We start from the raw sequence: 14,879 nt of genomic DNA, 5'->3' as shown, positions 1-14,879 counted from the left end.
ACTACACAGAAGACACTAAATAGACACTACATAGATACTACATGGACTACATAGAAGCATCACATAGACACTACTTAGATTACAGAGAAGGCACTAAATACACACTACATAGAATACATTTAAGGCACTACATAGACTACATAGAAAGCACTACATAGACTATATAGAAGGTACTAAATAGATCCTACATAGACTACATAGAAGGCACCATATAGACACTGCATAACGTACATAGAAAGCGCCACATAGACACTGCATAGACTACATAAAAGGCACTGCATAGACACTACATAGACTGCATAAAAAGCACCACACAGACACCACATAGACTACAAAGGAGACATCACATAGACACTACATAGACTACATAAAAGGCACTGCATAGACACTACATAGAGTGCATAAAAAGCACCACACAGACACCACATAGACTACAAAGGAGACATCACATAGACACTACATAGACTGCATAAAAGGCATCCAGTCCTGATCCATGCATACATTGACCAAACACACATTTCATAGCTATTCAGTGGTGGAAGAAGTACTCAGTTTTGTTACTTAAGTAAAAGTACAGATACCAGGGCAAAGAAATACTCAAGTCAACGTATCATCCGAAAAACGCTACTTAAAAAATTGACTTCAAGATTAAACGTATTTTGTGCATATTTTGATGTCTTATAAAGCTTCAAATGTAGTGATTTTGATACAGATTTGTGCTGAATTTTGTTCAACAGAAACAACTCAATCATTTCTAGCTGTTTTTATCTGTATATTTTTGTTTTCTCCAACTACAAACGTGTTAAAAATAAGCGCCTCAGCCTTTTCAGCGGGTCAGTCCAGTTCAAAAATTTCATGGAGTAGAGCGTACAGATACCTGCTCTCAAATGTAGTGAAGTAAAAGTAAAAAGTATCCAGTGTAGTACTTTACTAATTTCACTTTGTTACCTTCCACCACTGAGAATATTGTATATCTAAGGTGACGTGAACACAACCTCTTACAGTCAGTCCAGAGTCAGGGCTATTTACGAGTCTATGTTATCTATTTTTCTGTGTTTATTGTGAGGAGTAAAGAGCACGATTTGCATCTTTCTTTTGTTGTTCTGCTAATATGTATGTGTGTACTATCAGTGTTAATGTATTCTCTACAAAAGGGGCCAATATACACAAACAAATGCTGTTTTTGTAGCAGGTCCTACATTACACCACATACAAAATACACTCTTGTGAGCTTTAAGTCATGTTATAATGTTGTTCCATCCATCCATCCATCCATCCATTTTCTTACACTTATCCGGGGCTGGGTCCTGGGCGTAGCAGTCTAAGCAGGGACTCCCAGACTTCCCTCACCCCAGACACGTCCTCCAGCTCCTCCGGTGGGACCTCAGGCTGTTCCAAAGCCAGCCGAGAGACACATAGTCCCTCCAGTGGGAACCAATGTTGTTACCTCCTCAAAAACACACCTGGGGTTGCGTTTTGTTTCATTCACGCATGTTTTAGTATCCATTTATTATTAGTCTTTCACCTTGAAAGCTCAAAAATGCTCAGTTCCACCTTGTGATGTCATGAAGTGGTAGTTTTCATCTACCTTTTACGTTTAGTTCAGCAGCAATTGACAACCTCGGCTCAGAAATCATCCAAATGATTCTAGTGAAGTTGCATGAAGTTCACAACCACAGTGAACCACTTCCTGTATTACCACATGATGACATCACAAGGTGGAACTGAGCGTTTTCCATTTGAGAAAAGAACTTAAAGCGCTTGAATACGACCGGTTTGTTCGTTAAACATGCGTGAACGAAGCAAAACTCAACTCCGGGTATGTTTGTGATGAGGAAACGACATTATAACATAGATCAAGAAATAGAGTAATACGATCCCTTTAAGTTTATGACACTAGATAAATAAATATATAAACCTGCGGGTCTAAATTGCAACAGGAAGACCTTGAATTTTTTTTTTTAAATCACTAAAAGAGACGAGGTTGTTTACCTTGTGTGATTTTTTAAGGGATTACATGGCAAAGCTACAGTATGCAGTCATATTTAAGGACGCATCAGTAGTTTTTACACCATCCACCTGAAGATTTTTGGAGACTGTTCCCATTAGCGGGCCGAATCAATCAAGAAGAGGCAGTAAGGAGGAGGAGGAGGAGGAAGAAGAGAGGAGGGGTGAGAGCTATAGAGAAAGAGAGGAGAGAGAGAGAGAGAGGAGAGAGAGAAAGAAGCTGGAGAGGAGACAGCGTCGGCGGCAGCTCTGCAGTGGGATACGGCGGGATTTCGGACACGTTGTTGCGCTTTGTCTCGGGACTTTTACCGTGCGCCGTGGAGCCGTGGAGCCGTGGAGCCGTGGAGACGTATCTTTTTGGATCGGGGGAAAATGTGAGTCGATGTAGCTCAAGGTAAGACGTCCGTTCGGTTTTTCCTGTTCGGTTTTAACGTGCGTATGTGTGTGTGAGTGCGTGCGTAATGTGTGTGGCGCTGGGGCTCATTTGGATGCACGCGTTAGAGCGAATGTGAGAACAAGAAGCGTCTCTGTCTGCGCATCTCTTTTTTTTTTTTTTTTTTTTTTTGCTGGACCAAACCACGGATGCGCATTCACGATCCGAAATGAACCGACCCCCCGATTACCTTGGGAGTACGGCTGCACAGTCTATCGCAAAAGTATCAATAACGCAATATCGGCTGAAGCGTTAATGTCGCAACAAACTATAACAGGCTGTAATGATGGCAATTTTCTGGTTTTCTTGAGTTGAAACGTTAAAAAGGTGTGATTTGATTCGTGGTTCCTCATGAAGTGCATTATTAACCTTGGTGTAGTCTTGGTTTTGGCGCTGTTAACTTGTATAACGCAATTAATGTCGCAAATAAAGTGCAATGGCAATAACGCCAGTGTTTTTCCACATGACAAAACATTAAAAAGGGTGATTTTATTAAATATTTAAGTCTAAGATGAACCTTGGTTTTGTCTCTGTTAAGTTAAAAAAAAAATTGGACTTGGAAAGTAAAGCATGTAGCCGACTTTGCGTTTTAATTGCGACAAAAAAAATTGAAATATCGCAATAATGCCGATATAACAGTTCTTGAACAGCCATATTGTCATATTCTGTCCCGATATCGTGCAGCCCTGCTTCGGAGGATGACACATCTAAAACACATGCACGTTCATTTATCACATCACCGTTGTCACATTACGGAACTTTTTTTTAGTGTCTCGGCATCTGTTCCCGGGGTGATTTTTATGCAACCGATCTGGATCATCTGTTGACACGACTCTGCCTATTTCTAACCGTCCCCGTTGTGTCCGTTTGAAGAGCTCAGGAGCAGGGCCGATCACACAGTTTCTGGAATACTGAGGTCAATAATGCAAGTTTTCGTTTGAGGTTTGGTCCTGCTTTGGTCCTCATTTCGTCCTGGTTTAGTCCTGGTTTTGTCCTGGTTTAGCCCTGGTTTAACCCTGGTTTAATCCTGGTTTAGTCCTGGTTTAGTCCTGGTTTAGTCCTGGTTTAGTCCTAGTTTTGCCCTGGTTTAGTCCTAGTTTTGCCCTGGTTTAGTCCTGGTTTAGTCCTGGTTTCATCCTGGTTTAGACCTGGTTTCGTCCCGGTTTAGTCCTAGTTTAGCCCTGGTTTAGTCCTGGTTTAGTCCTGATTTAGTCCTGGTTTAGTCCTGGTTTGGTCCTGGTTTGGTCCTGGTTTAGTCCTGGTTTCATCCTAGTTTAGCCCTGGTTTAGCCCTGGTTTAGTCCTGATTTAGTCCTGGTTTAGTCCTGGTTTCATCCTAGTTTAGCCCTGGTTTAGCCCTGGTTTAGTCCTGATTTAGTCCTGGTTTAGTCCTGGTTTGGTCCTGGTTTGGTCCTGGTTTAGTCCTAGTTTAGACCTGGTTTCGTTCTGGTTTAGTCCTAGTTTAGTCCTGGTTTAGTCCTGGTTTAGTCCTGGTTTAGTCCTGGTTTAGTCCTGGTTTAGTCCTGGTTTCGTCCCGGTTTAGTCCTGGTTAAGTCCTGGTTTAGTCCCCTTGTCTTGGTGTAGTCCAAGTTGAGACCTGATTAAGTCTTAAGAACTGGTTCTGTCCTATTTAAGACTTAGTTTGTTTCTAGTTGAAGGCTCATGGATGGAGTCTCATCTCGGTTACTTGGTTATGTATTCCTTGTGTAATAGTCCTGGTTTAGACCTGGGTTAGCCTTATGTAGCCATGGTTACCCAATATAGTCCTGGTTAAGGCTTGGTTTAGTCCTAGTTTAAACCTTTCATATAGGCTTACTGTGATTCTGGTTCTAGTTAGAATTAAGTCCTGGTTTAAAGTTGATCTAGTCCCGATTTAATCCTGAATTAGTCCTGGTTCAGTGCTGGTTTGGTCCTAGTTTACAAAGTGTATAATCCACATTTAGTTTAGTCCTTGTATAGTCCATGTTTAACCCTGATTCAGTCCTGGTTTGGTATTTTGGATTACAGACTTGATGTTATCTTGGTTTGGTTTAGTTAGAGCCTTGTACATACCAGATTTAGACCTTATTATTAGAAAAAATACCCAATACAATGCATGCACAGTTGCTGGTTTGGTACTGATTTAGTCCTAATGCAGATTTTAGACCCTCTTAGTCCTTGTTTAATCCTGGTTTAGTTCTGGTTTCACATGTAATCTATGTGGCCACCCATTACCATTTTCCAGCATCCAACAGACACATTTTTGTTCTTGACCCCATCTATACCACATTATATTACGGAAAAAAAATCAATTTCGATACTAATGATAATAAAAAACACTTTCTTTAGACAATAGAATGTGATTTTTAATGTTAAATTGTAGTACTTTCTTTTATATTCCCATAGTGGTCCGTGTGTTTTATACTTGTTCTGATACAGCTCAAGATCATTCTAAAGTTATTCAGGAAAGGTTCATTTCTGTATCGATACCTGCTCAAATGAGTACCTAGTTTCGATTCTAGTTTTAGCATCGATTTGTGTGTGTTTTTCGATACTTTTGACAACCCTAAGCTGTACAGGGCGATTATAACAGTGATACATAGGGATCCACTTCTCTCTCTTTGACACAATGGGGCCTTATGAGGGGATTTAAATGCAAATGTAACGCCATTCAAATGCTGCGTCTCCTCCGATGGTATTTTCTTTGGATGGTTACCGTGGTGATGGAGCTCTGTAATAAGTTGGGCTGTGGGGCTTTTAGTCGTTTAGTCGATTAATCGGTCAGTGGAGTTAGTTAGTTAGTTTACCAATTATTTTTACTTAGGTTGTAGGGATTTATATGGGGCAACAGCAGAAACGAGGTTAGAGAGTGAGTGAGTGAGTGAGTTAGCTGAAGATTTGCGTTGATATTTATTTGTACAAAGTCAGATTAAACTCACAATTCACAAGTTTGAAATAATTGTTGGGTGGCTCAGTTGGTAGAGTGAATGGGTGAGTGGTTCCTTGATGGTTGGTAATGCAAGTTTTAGTCCTGTTTAGTGCTGGTTTCGTCCTGTTTTATCCTGATTTACTGCTGGTTTAGTCCTGTTTAGTGCTGGTGTCGTACTGGTTTTGTCCTGGTTTCATCCTGGTTTAGTTCTAGTAGTTTAGTCCTGGTTTCGTTCTGGTTTAGTCCTTGTTTAGTCCTTGTTTCGTTCGGGTTTCGTCCTGGTTTCATCCTGATTTTGTCCTGGTTTCATCCTGGTTTAGTCCTGCTTTCATCCTGGTTTTATCCTGGTTTTGTCCTGGTTTCCTCCTGGTTTAGTTCTTGTAGTTTAGTCCTGGTTTCGTCCTTGTTTAGTCCTGGTTTCGTTCGGGTTTCGTCCTGATTTTGTCCTGGTTTCGTCGTGGTTTAGTCCTGGTTTAGTCCTGCTTTCATCCTGCTTTAGTCCTGGTTTCATCCTGGTTTAGTCCTGGTTTAGTCCTGGCTTAGTCCTGGTTTAGTCTTGGCTTAGTCCTGGTTTCGTCCATTGGTAGAGTTGGTAAAGTGAATGCGTGAGTGGTTCCTTGATGTAAAATGCTTCGAGTGCTGCAAAAGCGCAATATAAAAATGTTCCCTTGTACTTTTTTCTGCACAAATAGTAGTTTTTGCATGAACTCCCCCTGCAGGTGTAGTCTTGTGAGTGCAGTTTGGGTCAGATAGAGATGAGATGAGTTATAATTAATGTGGGTTTGGAGGGGGAAATGGGGAAGTAGGGCAGAGGAGGGGTGAGGGGGTTGGGCAGATGGGGGCATGTACAGCGCCAGGGACACAGGACTGCACTGCCTTTGGGGCGTTGGATTTACACTGATCTGTTTTCATATGTTTAAGCGTTGGTTTGATGCTCATGTTGCTGATTTGGTTTTGATTTCATTTTTCTTGTTTTTTATAATGGTGCTATTTGGATTTTTTCCCTCTTTTTTGGTCATTGCATATGGTCAAGTTGGAATTTTTAGATGTTTTTTCAGCTAAATCAAATGTATTCAAATACTTACCAAGATGTGAAAATTATCTTCCGTAATTAATGTTTTTTTTATATCTACTATGTCAACAAAATGAACCATAACACACACAACACACATAACACATTTCCACTTCCAACTTTAGATTTTTACACCAAAAAAATTTAAAACATAACATTTTCCACAACTTCAGAAATTAGGATTCTTTTCCAAACCGTAAAGAGTAAAAAAATAAGTTCTTCCTATATATTCTCCTGCAGTGTCTCGACTTAAAGCTACCATCTGTCATTAGATTAGCTGACCCTCCCGTGTTGTATTCTCACATTTTATTTGTTTTATTTTTATTTTTATTTATTTGAAGGACAATGTGCAGATACATTAAATAGATGGCTGCACCAGATTTAGCAAGAGAGGAGGGAGGAGGGGCCAGGTGAAGGGAAGGGGGAGGGGCCAGATGAGAGGAAGGGGGAGGGGGCAGGTGAAGGGAGAAGGAGGGGCCAGGTGGAAGGAGGGAGAAGGGGACAGATGAGGGGAAGGAGAAGTGGGCAGGTGAGAGGAGGGGAGGGGCCAGGTAAGAGAAGAGGGAGGGGCCAGGTGAGAGGAGGGAGGATGGGCCAGGTGACAGGAGGGGGAGGGGCCAGATGATGGGAGAGGGAGGGGGGAACACGACAGGTTTCACATCGACCATAAAAAAAATATTTGTCACTTTTAGACCAGGTCATCAGCAGTAACAGCCAAACGTGTTCGGGTTAAGTTTGTTACCACACAGTGATATGACTGTAGTTCACGCTGACACTGGTGATGTCTTACTCCAGATTTGGCTTGTTGTTGTTGTTTTAGTGGGAGATTACAGACTTCTGTCACAATCATGTGTACAACCCACTGACATCACTTTAATCTGACTCCCACTGAAACGGCAGCTTTGAGAGACAAACACGGGGCTTTTAGCAGATCAACCGAGGCACAAAGGTTCAAAGTCATCCACTTAAAGGACCCATGTTATGTTTTCTCTTCTGTTATAATGTCGTTTCCTCATCACAAACATGCCTGGAGTTGTGTTTTATTTCATTCACATGTTTAACACACAAACTCTCTCAAACAGAAAACACTCTGTTCCACCTTGTGATGTTAAGGTGCAATACAGGAAGTGCTCCATTTGGATGATTTCAGCCCTGGAATTGCCAATCTCTACTGAACTAAAGGTAAAAGGTAGATGTTAACTTTGAAAACTACCACTTCACGACATCACAAAGTGGAACAGAGCATTTTGAGCTTTGGAGATGTAGATAGATATAATAAATGATTAGTCAAACATGTGTGAATGAAACAAAACACAACTCTAGTATGTTTTTGAGGAGGTAACAGCCTTATAACATGACTTAAAGCTCACAAGAGTTGAATGAGACGGGACCTTTAAAACTGTTGCACCTGATTTTTACTGTTTTAAAAAAGTGTAAAACAGAACTAGTTAATCTTTATGGTCTGCTGTGTCCAAACTGCATTCTGAGCCTCCTAATTATTCGCTGCAGCGAGTGGTTATGAACTTTCAGAGACCAGGTTAGAGTCTTGCCGTGATGGTAAAGCCAACAACTAGTATGCTAACGTGCACTTTCTGATTATGAGACAATAAAATGCTTTCGATTTAGATGCAGACATTACACAGCCGACTTATTTTGACCTCAAGCTGCTTATACAGTATATCTGTACTGGGGCAAAACACATTTTGCTGAAGAATTTGCTGAATTTGCAAAAAAAAAAAAAAAATGATATAGGGTTTTTAAATTGTGATTTAATGTCTTTCTTATTCTGTAAAGCACTTTGAATTACCTTGTGTAAGGACTGTGCTATACAAATAAACTTGCCTTGCCTTGCACATTTAAGTTTTGGATTGGGCTTTTGTGCAAAGTGAAGTCACTCACACACGCACGCACACACGCACACCCCCACACACGCACACACACACACCCCCACACACACACACACACCCTCCCCCCTCCCCCCCCCCCCCACACACACAGAATGGAGAACAGGACAAGTACCCAGTCCAGGAATTGAACCCAGGACCCTTTTGTTGTGCTAACTACTCTAACTACTCCACCATGACCTGAACTTGAGAATTGGTTTAATGATGAACTGTGTAACTTTTCTGTTGGAGGGTTGGCTGCCTGCTTGTCTGAATGGAGAATGGAGAAGTAAGGCGTTTTTTTGTGTGTTTTTTTTTTGCTTTCTACCATGTAACGTATGTTATAACGTTATAACGTTGTTCCCTCATCAAAAACATCTCTGAAGAGGTTTTAGATGTCGTCCATGCATGTTTGAGTAATCTAGTGATCTCTCCTGGGCTCTATTCGAACCCTCCTTACGGTTAGCTGTAAGATTCTGTGCAAAGCTCCGCCCACAAGTCTACATCACCCATCACAAGCCTACATCACCTATGCTCCCACACAACAATTCTCCATAAATATACAAAAAAAATATACAAAACTGTACAGAGCAACTTGACAAACCTGATGTGTTGTGCAGTAGTTTTATTCGCGGGATGCAGCTGATTGTCTTGTGATAGCGCTCTGAAGGGGGGTGACTTAGCACAGAGAGCAAAGTCGGGCAGAGCGTCAAAAATGAAAAGTTAAAATGATAAAACATGTTAAGACATTGTTTTTTGGCAAACTTCGCTTTTTCAAAACAGTAATGTTATGTGTTAGCAGTTAATACCATGTAGAAGTGAAATACCCCCTTTTATGTACCTCCAAGTCAGATCCACGGAGAGGCGAGCCAATTCTCAGTAAGAATACATGCTCAAAAGGTTGATAAACGCAAGACAGATATGTTTAATGCCGTACTGTTGAACATTCCAATTAAAGGCAGTGAATTATCTCCATGGAATCAAGCGAGTGGCAGACCTCACACTGGAAAAGTTACGTAATGAACCTTTAAACTTGCTTTAGTCCTGGCTAGTTATTCTGCATTCCCTTAATCCCCCAAATTACTAAATAAACCAAAAATGTTAAAAGTCTACACCACATGAATCATATGTTTGGATAAAAATATGCAAACAAAAAAAAAAAAAGAAAAGCAAAACGCTGGTGACTATAGGACCCAGTAACATTTAATATAAGATTTAAAACAATATATTCCCCGAGCACAAATCCCATTAAAGGGCCTCACAAATGCCGAGGTCTGGTTCAGGTTCAGCTTGTCTCCTGATATCACATTTAAAGGGACGGTTCCACAGCCTGCGGCAACACTAAAATATCAAGAATTACCCCTGTTTTTAAACTGCAGCCAAAATGCCACGCTAGGTTAGCTCACTGCTCACTACTGCATAATGTGTTACCTGACCTGAATCCAGACCTGGTCCTAGTCCTGGTCTAAGTCCTGGTTCAGTCCAGTGGATCGTTTTATAAAATTTTGTGTTTTTAATGTGTTTAGTCGCTTGTTTCCATGGTGATGTTATTGCTTTGGTTGAATTGTTCCACGGTACAGCGTTAAGTATATCTGTTTTGCTTTTATTCAACTACACATGTTTTTATGGCTCAAAAATAAATAAAAAAACAAGTATTATTTTTGTAAACGGTGTCGCCTCTCCACAGATCTGACTTGTAGCTTGGCCCTTCTTGTCTCTCTGGAGATTGATAAGTTCAGTGCCATTTTGGAGAAACATTCCACACAAAGTAACTGAGTATTTTCCATTGAGACAAACAAGTTGCAGACTCTCTACCAGAAAGTTACACAGTGCAGCTTTAACTTAGAATCATTTATATGTTGAGCAAATCAAACCTTTGCACTACAGTAAAAATGAACAGAAACCAAGCTCTTTTTTTTCCTTCTTTCTTCTTTGTTTGTCAGGGAACATGTACAAATTCATGAATCTTACAAAAGAAAAGATGATTTGTACCAGATTTAGCTGCTGCTGTTTTCCATGTTTGGTCCCTGAGGTGAAAACACATTCAAATACACATTTCATTACAATTACATTATAAGACTAACAGTTTAGAATTAACATTAGCAGGAAAATTCAATAAATGTCCAATAAAAGTCCAATACATGATGTTTCCTACAGTCCAAACAATATAAAAAATCATTATGTGCAGGTTTTTACAGTGAAACAGAACAAATGAACTAAACTGATCTAAAATGTACTTTTTCACATTTCCAGTAAAATTATTCAAATCTACAGACGATTTCAACCTGTCTGGAGTTGATTCCACTGTCTGATGGTTTGAAAAGAAAAGGCCGACTGTGCAAAGGCCGAGGATCTTTTTGTTTAATAAATACAAAATTAAATCGTCGTAACTAAACATTTTGTATTTACTTAGGATATTACAGCGGTGATAAGGACGTTTTTTTTTTTTTATCGAGTGTCTTTACTGCCTGATTATAGATGGATCTGAGAGGTTTAAGGACACACGGCTCAAAGCAAATGCAACACTAAAGACTGTTAGCTCTGTGGACATTAGCGCGCGGCAGCTTCACTGTTAGCGTCACTACTTCCTGTCCAGTTGTATCTCCATGAGGTTTTTGGAGAGTCATGCTAAAATGAATAAATATTTAAAGGTCAGGACGTGGACAGAGCGCTGTGGGTGGATGTCACTGACAACATGTTAAACACAAATCAAATTAAAGACTATTCTGTGTTTGGAAAGAGATGTTAGTCTCAATGGTATGAGGCCTAATAAACATTAAAACAACACCACACACGTTGTATTCTACATGTAAAAATAACTGGGTAGTCTTTATTTTAATTAATTTGAATTTTAATAGGTAGTTTGCGTTATGTTTTTTGCGATTTTAATAAAAATGACTGTGCTCTGAGCTTGTTATTGATGCAGAATTCAGAAATTTGACTATTTTTAATTTAATTTTATAATATTTTAACAACATTGATAAATAAATAAATAAATAATACAGTTGCATTTTTAAATTAAATTTTATAATATTTTAACATAAATAACAAATAAATAAATAATACAGTTAATTTTTTTTTAATTTTATAATATTTTAACAACATAAATAAATTATACAGTTGCATTTTTTTTATTTAATTTTCTAATATTTTAACAACATAAATAAATAAATAAATAAATAATACAGTTGCATTTTTTAATTAAATTTTATAATATTTTAACATAAATAACAAATAAATAAATAATACAGTTACATTTTTTTATTTAATTTTATAATATTTTAACAACATAAATAAATAATACAGTTGCATTTTTTAATTTAATTTTCTAATATTTTAACAACAACATAAATAAATAAATAATACAGTTGCATTTTTTAATTTAATTTTCTAATATTTTAACGGCATAAATAAATACATAAATAATGCAGTTACATTTTTTTTCATATTGCCTTGTCATACTTATAACTCAGCTCTTCTCATTCAAACCCCATCCATGCTGTGTAAAGCTCGTACAAAAAGTCTGATTCGATTTTGTGCAATAATGGACTAGAACGCAGTCTTATTCCCGTTTCATTGGTCTGGGTCAAATGCATTAACCCCAGTTTTGACCCGTTGACCTTAAGGTGAAAGCCAACTTCACGGTTGTTATGGAAATGCGTTCTCAACCTCTGACCCGTCCGTCACTGACACTTAAATCTGACGGAGGACTGCGACGCTCACACTTCAATCTAGATCTGCCAAATAAATATTAATGAACGCTAAAACCAGTATCGAAACTAGATCGTTGTCTTAACAAGTAAATATACGCTCAAGAATTACATAAACAGGAATAATTTTGACCTTTACTGGATATATTCATTCGATTGATAATGGAACTAGTAAAAGATCACGCAGTCACTTTAAATTTGTTTATGAAAATTGTATCAAAATCAGTATTAAGCATCAAATTTATACGGTCCAGGTTCAAAACAAACCTGCAGAATGACCTTATTCCTTTTGTAATGTAGCGAGTCCATTACATAGACCTAACCTTAAAGCCAACAGGTAAAAAGGACAGTACACAAAGACGTTTAAATGTTTATTGATTGAAGTGGGTGCAGTTAAAGTCGACCTGTAACAAAAGACATAAAGACCCGGTATAAGTGCATCGGCTAATTGATTGCAGTTGAATTGTTTGCAGTTTCGACTTACCCATGTTGTCTACCGTCTTAGGTGTTACGGCCAAATGAGTCCCCAGGGAGTCGGATGTTATCGCCGCCGATAGACTCGCGATTGCGGACTTTCCATTAGTGTAACTCCGCAACCAATTGTGCGATCATGTAAATTCAAACGCCGTCTCAAGGGAGAGGCATGGGGCTCTTTAAGGACTGAGCACATTATAGACCAGTATAGCTCGTTTAGACTTTTTTTTTTCTTTTTTTAGCCATAAAAATCACGCTAAAGGAAGTATCAGCATGTACTTTTGCGGTTTTTCACACAACTACCTCTATTTTACATATCCATCCTTATTTTTCCCACACCGCACCTGCGCTCTGATTGGTCGTCTTCGAGAGACAACGTTAAACACATCACCGTAATGACAGTAACATATTTAAAGAGCCACATGCCTCTGCTTTGAGACGCTGTTTGAATTTGCACGATAGCACAATTTGTTGCAGAGTTACAGTAATGGAAAGTCCGCAACCACGAGTCAATCTGCGGCGATAGCATCCGACGCTATAGGGTTAAGCAGATTTCGGGACAGACAACGGTGCGCTGAGGAGGAGGGGTTGTCCAAATATTTGAGCTTTCCACAGCTGACAGTGGTAAATTAAGGTAGAGCTCTATTTTTAACAACAGATTTGATTGAATAAAGATTTACACCGTTTTGTTTAAGATAACTTTTAACGATATTATTGAATGTGCTGAAACTTATCTGTGCTGCAGTTGGGCACATCCAATTAAAGGAGGTGCTCTGTAAAAGGAGCAAAACTCAGTCTGCTCAGGGTGACGGGTGCTGTGTGGCTGCTGCGTGTACAGGATGTTGCTGATTTTAAATTTTGTGGTTATTTTTTGTCAATATTCATGGTGTTAGAAATAAACGCACTTTGGTTTACACTGAACAAATCGTCTCAGCTCTGTTCTGTAACTCGTCACTGCGTTAACGTTGTGATCCGAGTGATTACGCCCTTTTTTTGAAGCTTTAAACTGCAAATTTGTGTTATTTATAAAGGTGCAATACGTAACTTTCCTGGTTAGCGTCCGGCACTACGTAGATCACTTGGAATAATCCGCAATATGTCATTAAACTAATCGATTTTGCATTAATTCTACAGGTGTTATCATATAATATCAGTAATAGCTCAAAAAAACGTGCGTTCTTTCTTACTGAGCGGGTTCGCCTCTCCGCAGATCTGACCTGTTACTTCGCTTGTCGGCATCGCCCGCTTGTCTCCGTAGAGATAGAAAAGCTGAATTTGTTTTTGCGTAGCCCGATATCACAAGAGCAGTCGCGGCAAAGAGCTGAACAAAATAGTTAAATTAACCGACAGTGAGTTCACATCACATCTCCATGGTGACGAAGACGTGGTAAATCCTCCTGTCTATAGATGCGTCGTATAATCTATAAACTAATGCATGTATCTAAAACAATAATGCGGTTTATTTTTTTGAATGTGTGTTCTTGTAAAAGTGCCCCCCCCTTCACAGTGTAAGCGCGAACACATCTCTGGTTTTTGCTGGACTTCCATTTCCTTTTACGGAGCGTTGTTTCTGTCCAAATGTTTAAAGTGGGCCAGGTTAGCCAAGGCGTCTATTTATGAGTGTGCAGAGAGTGCGAGGGAGGAGGGAGAGAGACGGAGAGACGTAGAGCGCGAGAAGAGAAGAGCAAAGGGTAGAAAAAGGGGGAGAAAGCGAGAGGAAGGGAGGAAAAAACAAGTAAGTGATTTATTCAACAACTGTGATGTGATTTTATGGCTGGGAGACTGTGAACCCGGCACGGCTCTGTCTGGGGAATTTGGTGGCAGCAAAATGGATTCGGGGACACGGCACGCTGCCTCGGTAACTACCAAAAACAAGGGGGGTGGGGGTGGGGTGGGGTATGTGGGGTCTGTTTGTGTGGGCAGGTATTTATCACACTATGGGGATCTGCTGTCCAATGAGGGGAAAAAAAAATGTGTGAAAGTGTTGATATCACAATATTTGCTGAACCTTGCGGCAAGATGGATTCTCGCGATGTTTGAGAGTTCACGGACTCACGAGGATCCGTGTTGGCGTGCGCGCTCTCTCTCCGGCCTGGCTGCTGGTTGGTGGAGGTTTGGGCGAAGCACGAACACAAATCAAAGCAAACGCGGCGACGCTGACAGATGAACTTCAGTCTGTTTTAGAGCAAATACAGATGATTTTGTTTGGGAAAAACGTGGAAAGGGTGAGCGTTTTGTGCATTTCTGGAACAGGGAAGACGTCTGTATGAGTGAATGAATTAATCTATTTATTATTGTGTCTTGTATACTAAAAAATGAGCCCTTTAATAGCCTTATAAGACACAATTAAACAAAACACAATAAAATACAATAGACAGTTGCCAGACGTGTGT

At 39.6% G+C, this 14,879-nt stretch overlaps 1 protein-coding gene across 1 annotated transcript in view; it reads left to right on the top strand.

The window, feature by feature from the left end:
• Positions 1–2,193: 2,193 nt before the first annotated feature.
• lrrc4ba (leucine rich repeat containing 4Ba) overlaps positions 2,194–14,879 on the top strand; it is a 94,138-nt gene continuing 81,452 nt past the window's right edge. The window contains exon 1 of the mRNA XM_033971589.2: positions 2,194–2,401. The gene's annotated coding sequence lies outside the window, so the exon portion shown is untranslated. The remainder of the gene's footprint in view (positions 2,402–14,879) is intronic.

The sequence above is a fragment of the Periophthalmus magnuspinnatus genome, chromosome 8 (genome assembly GCF_009829125.3).
Source record: "Periophthalmus magnuspinnatus isolate fPerMag1 chromosome 8, fPerMag1.2.pri, whole genome shotgun sequence".
In the NCBI taxonomy this organism is placed as follows: domain Eukaryota; kingdom Metazoa; phylum Chordata; class Actinopteri; order Gobiiformes; family Gobiidae; genus Periophthalmus; species Periophthalmus magnuspinnatus.
This window is presented reverse-complemented; position numbering and strand designations above follow the sequence as displayed.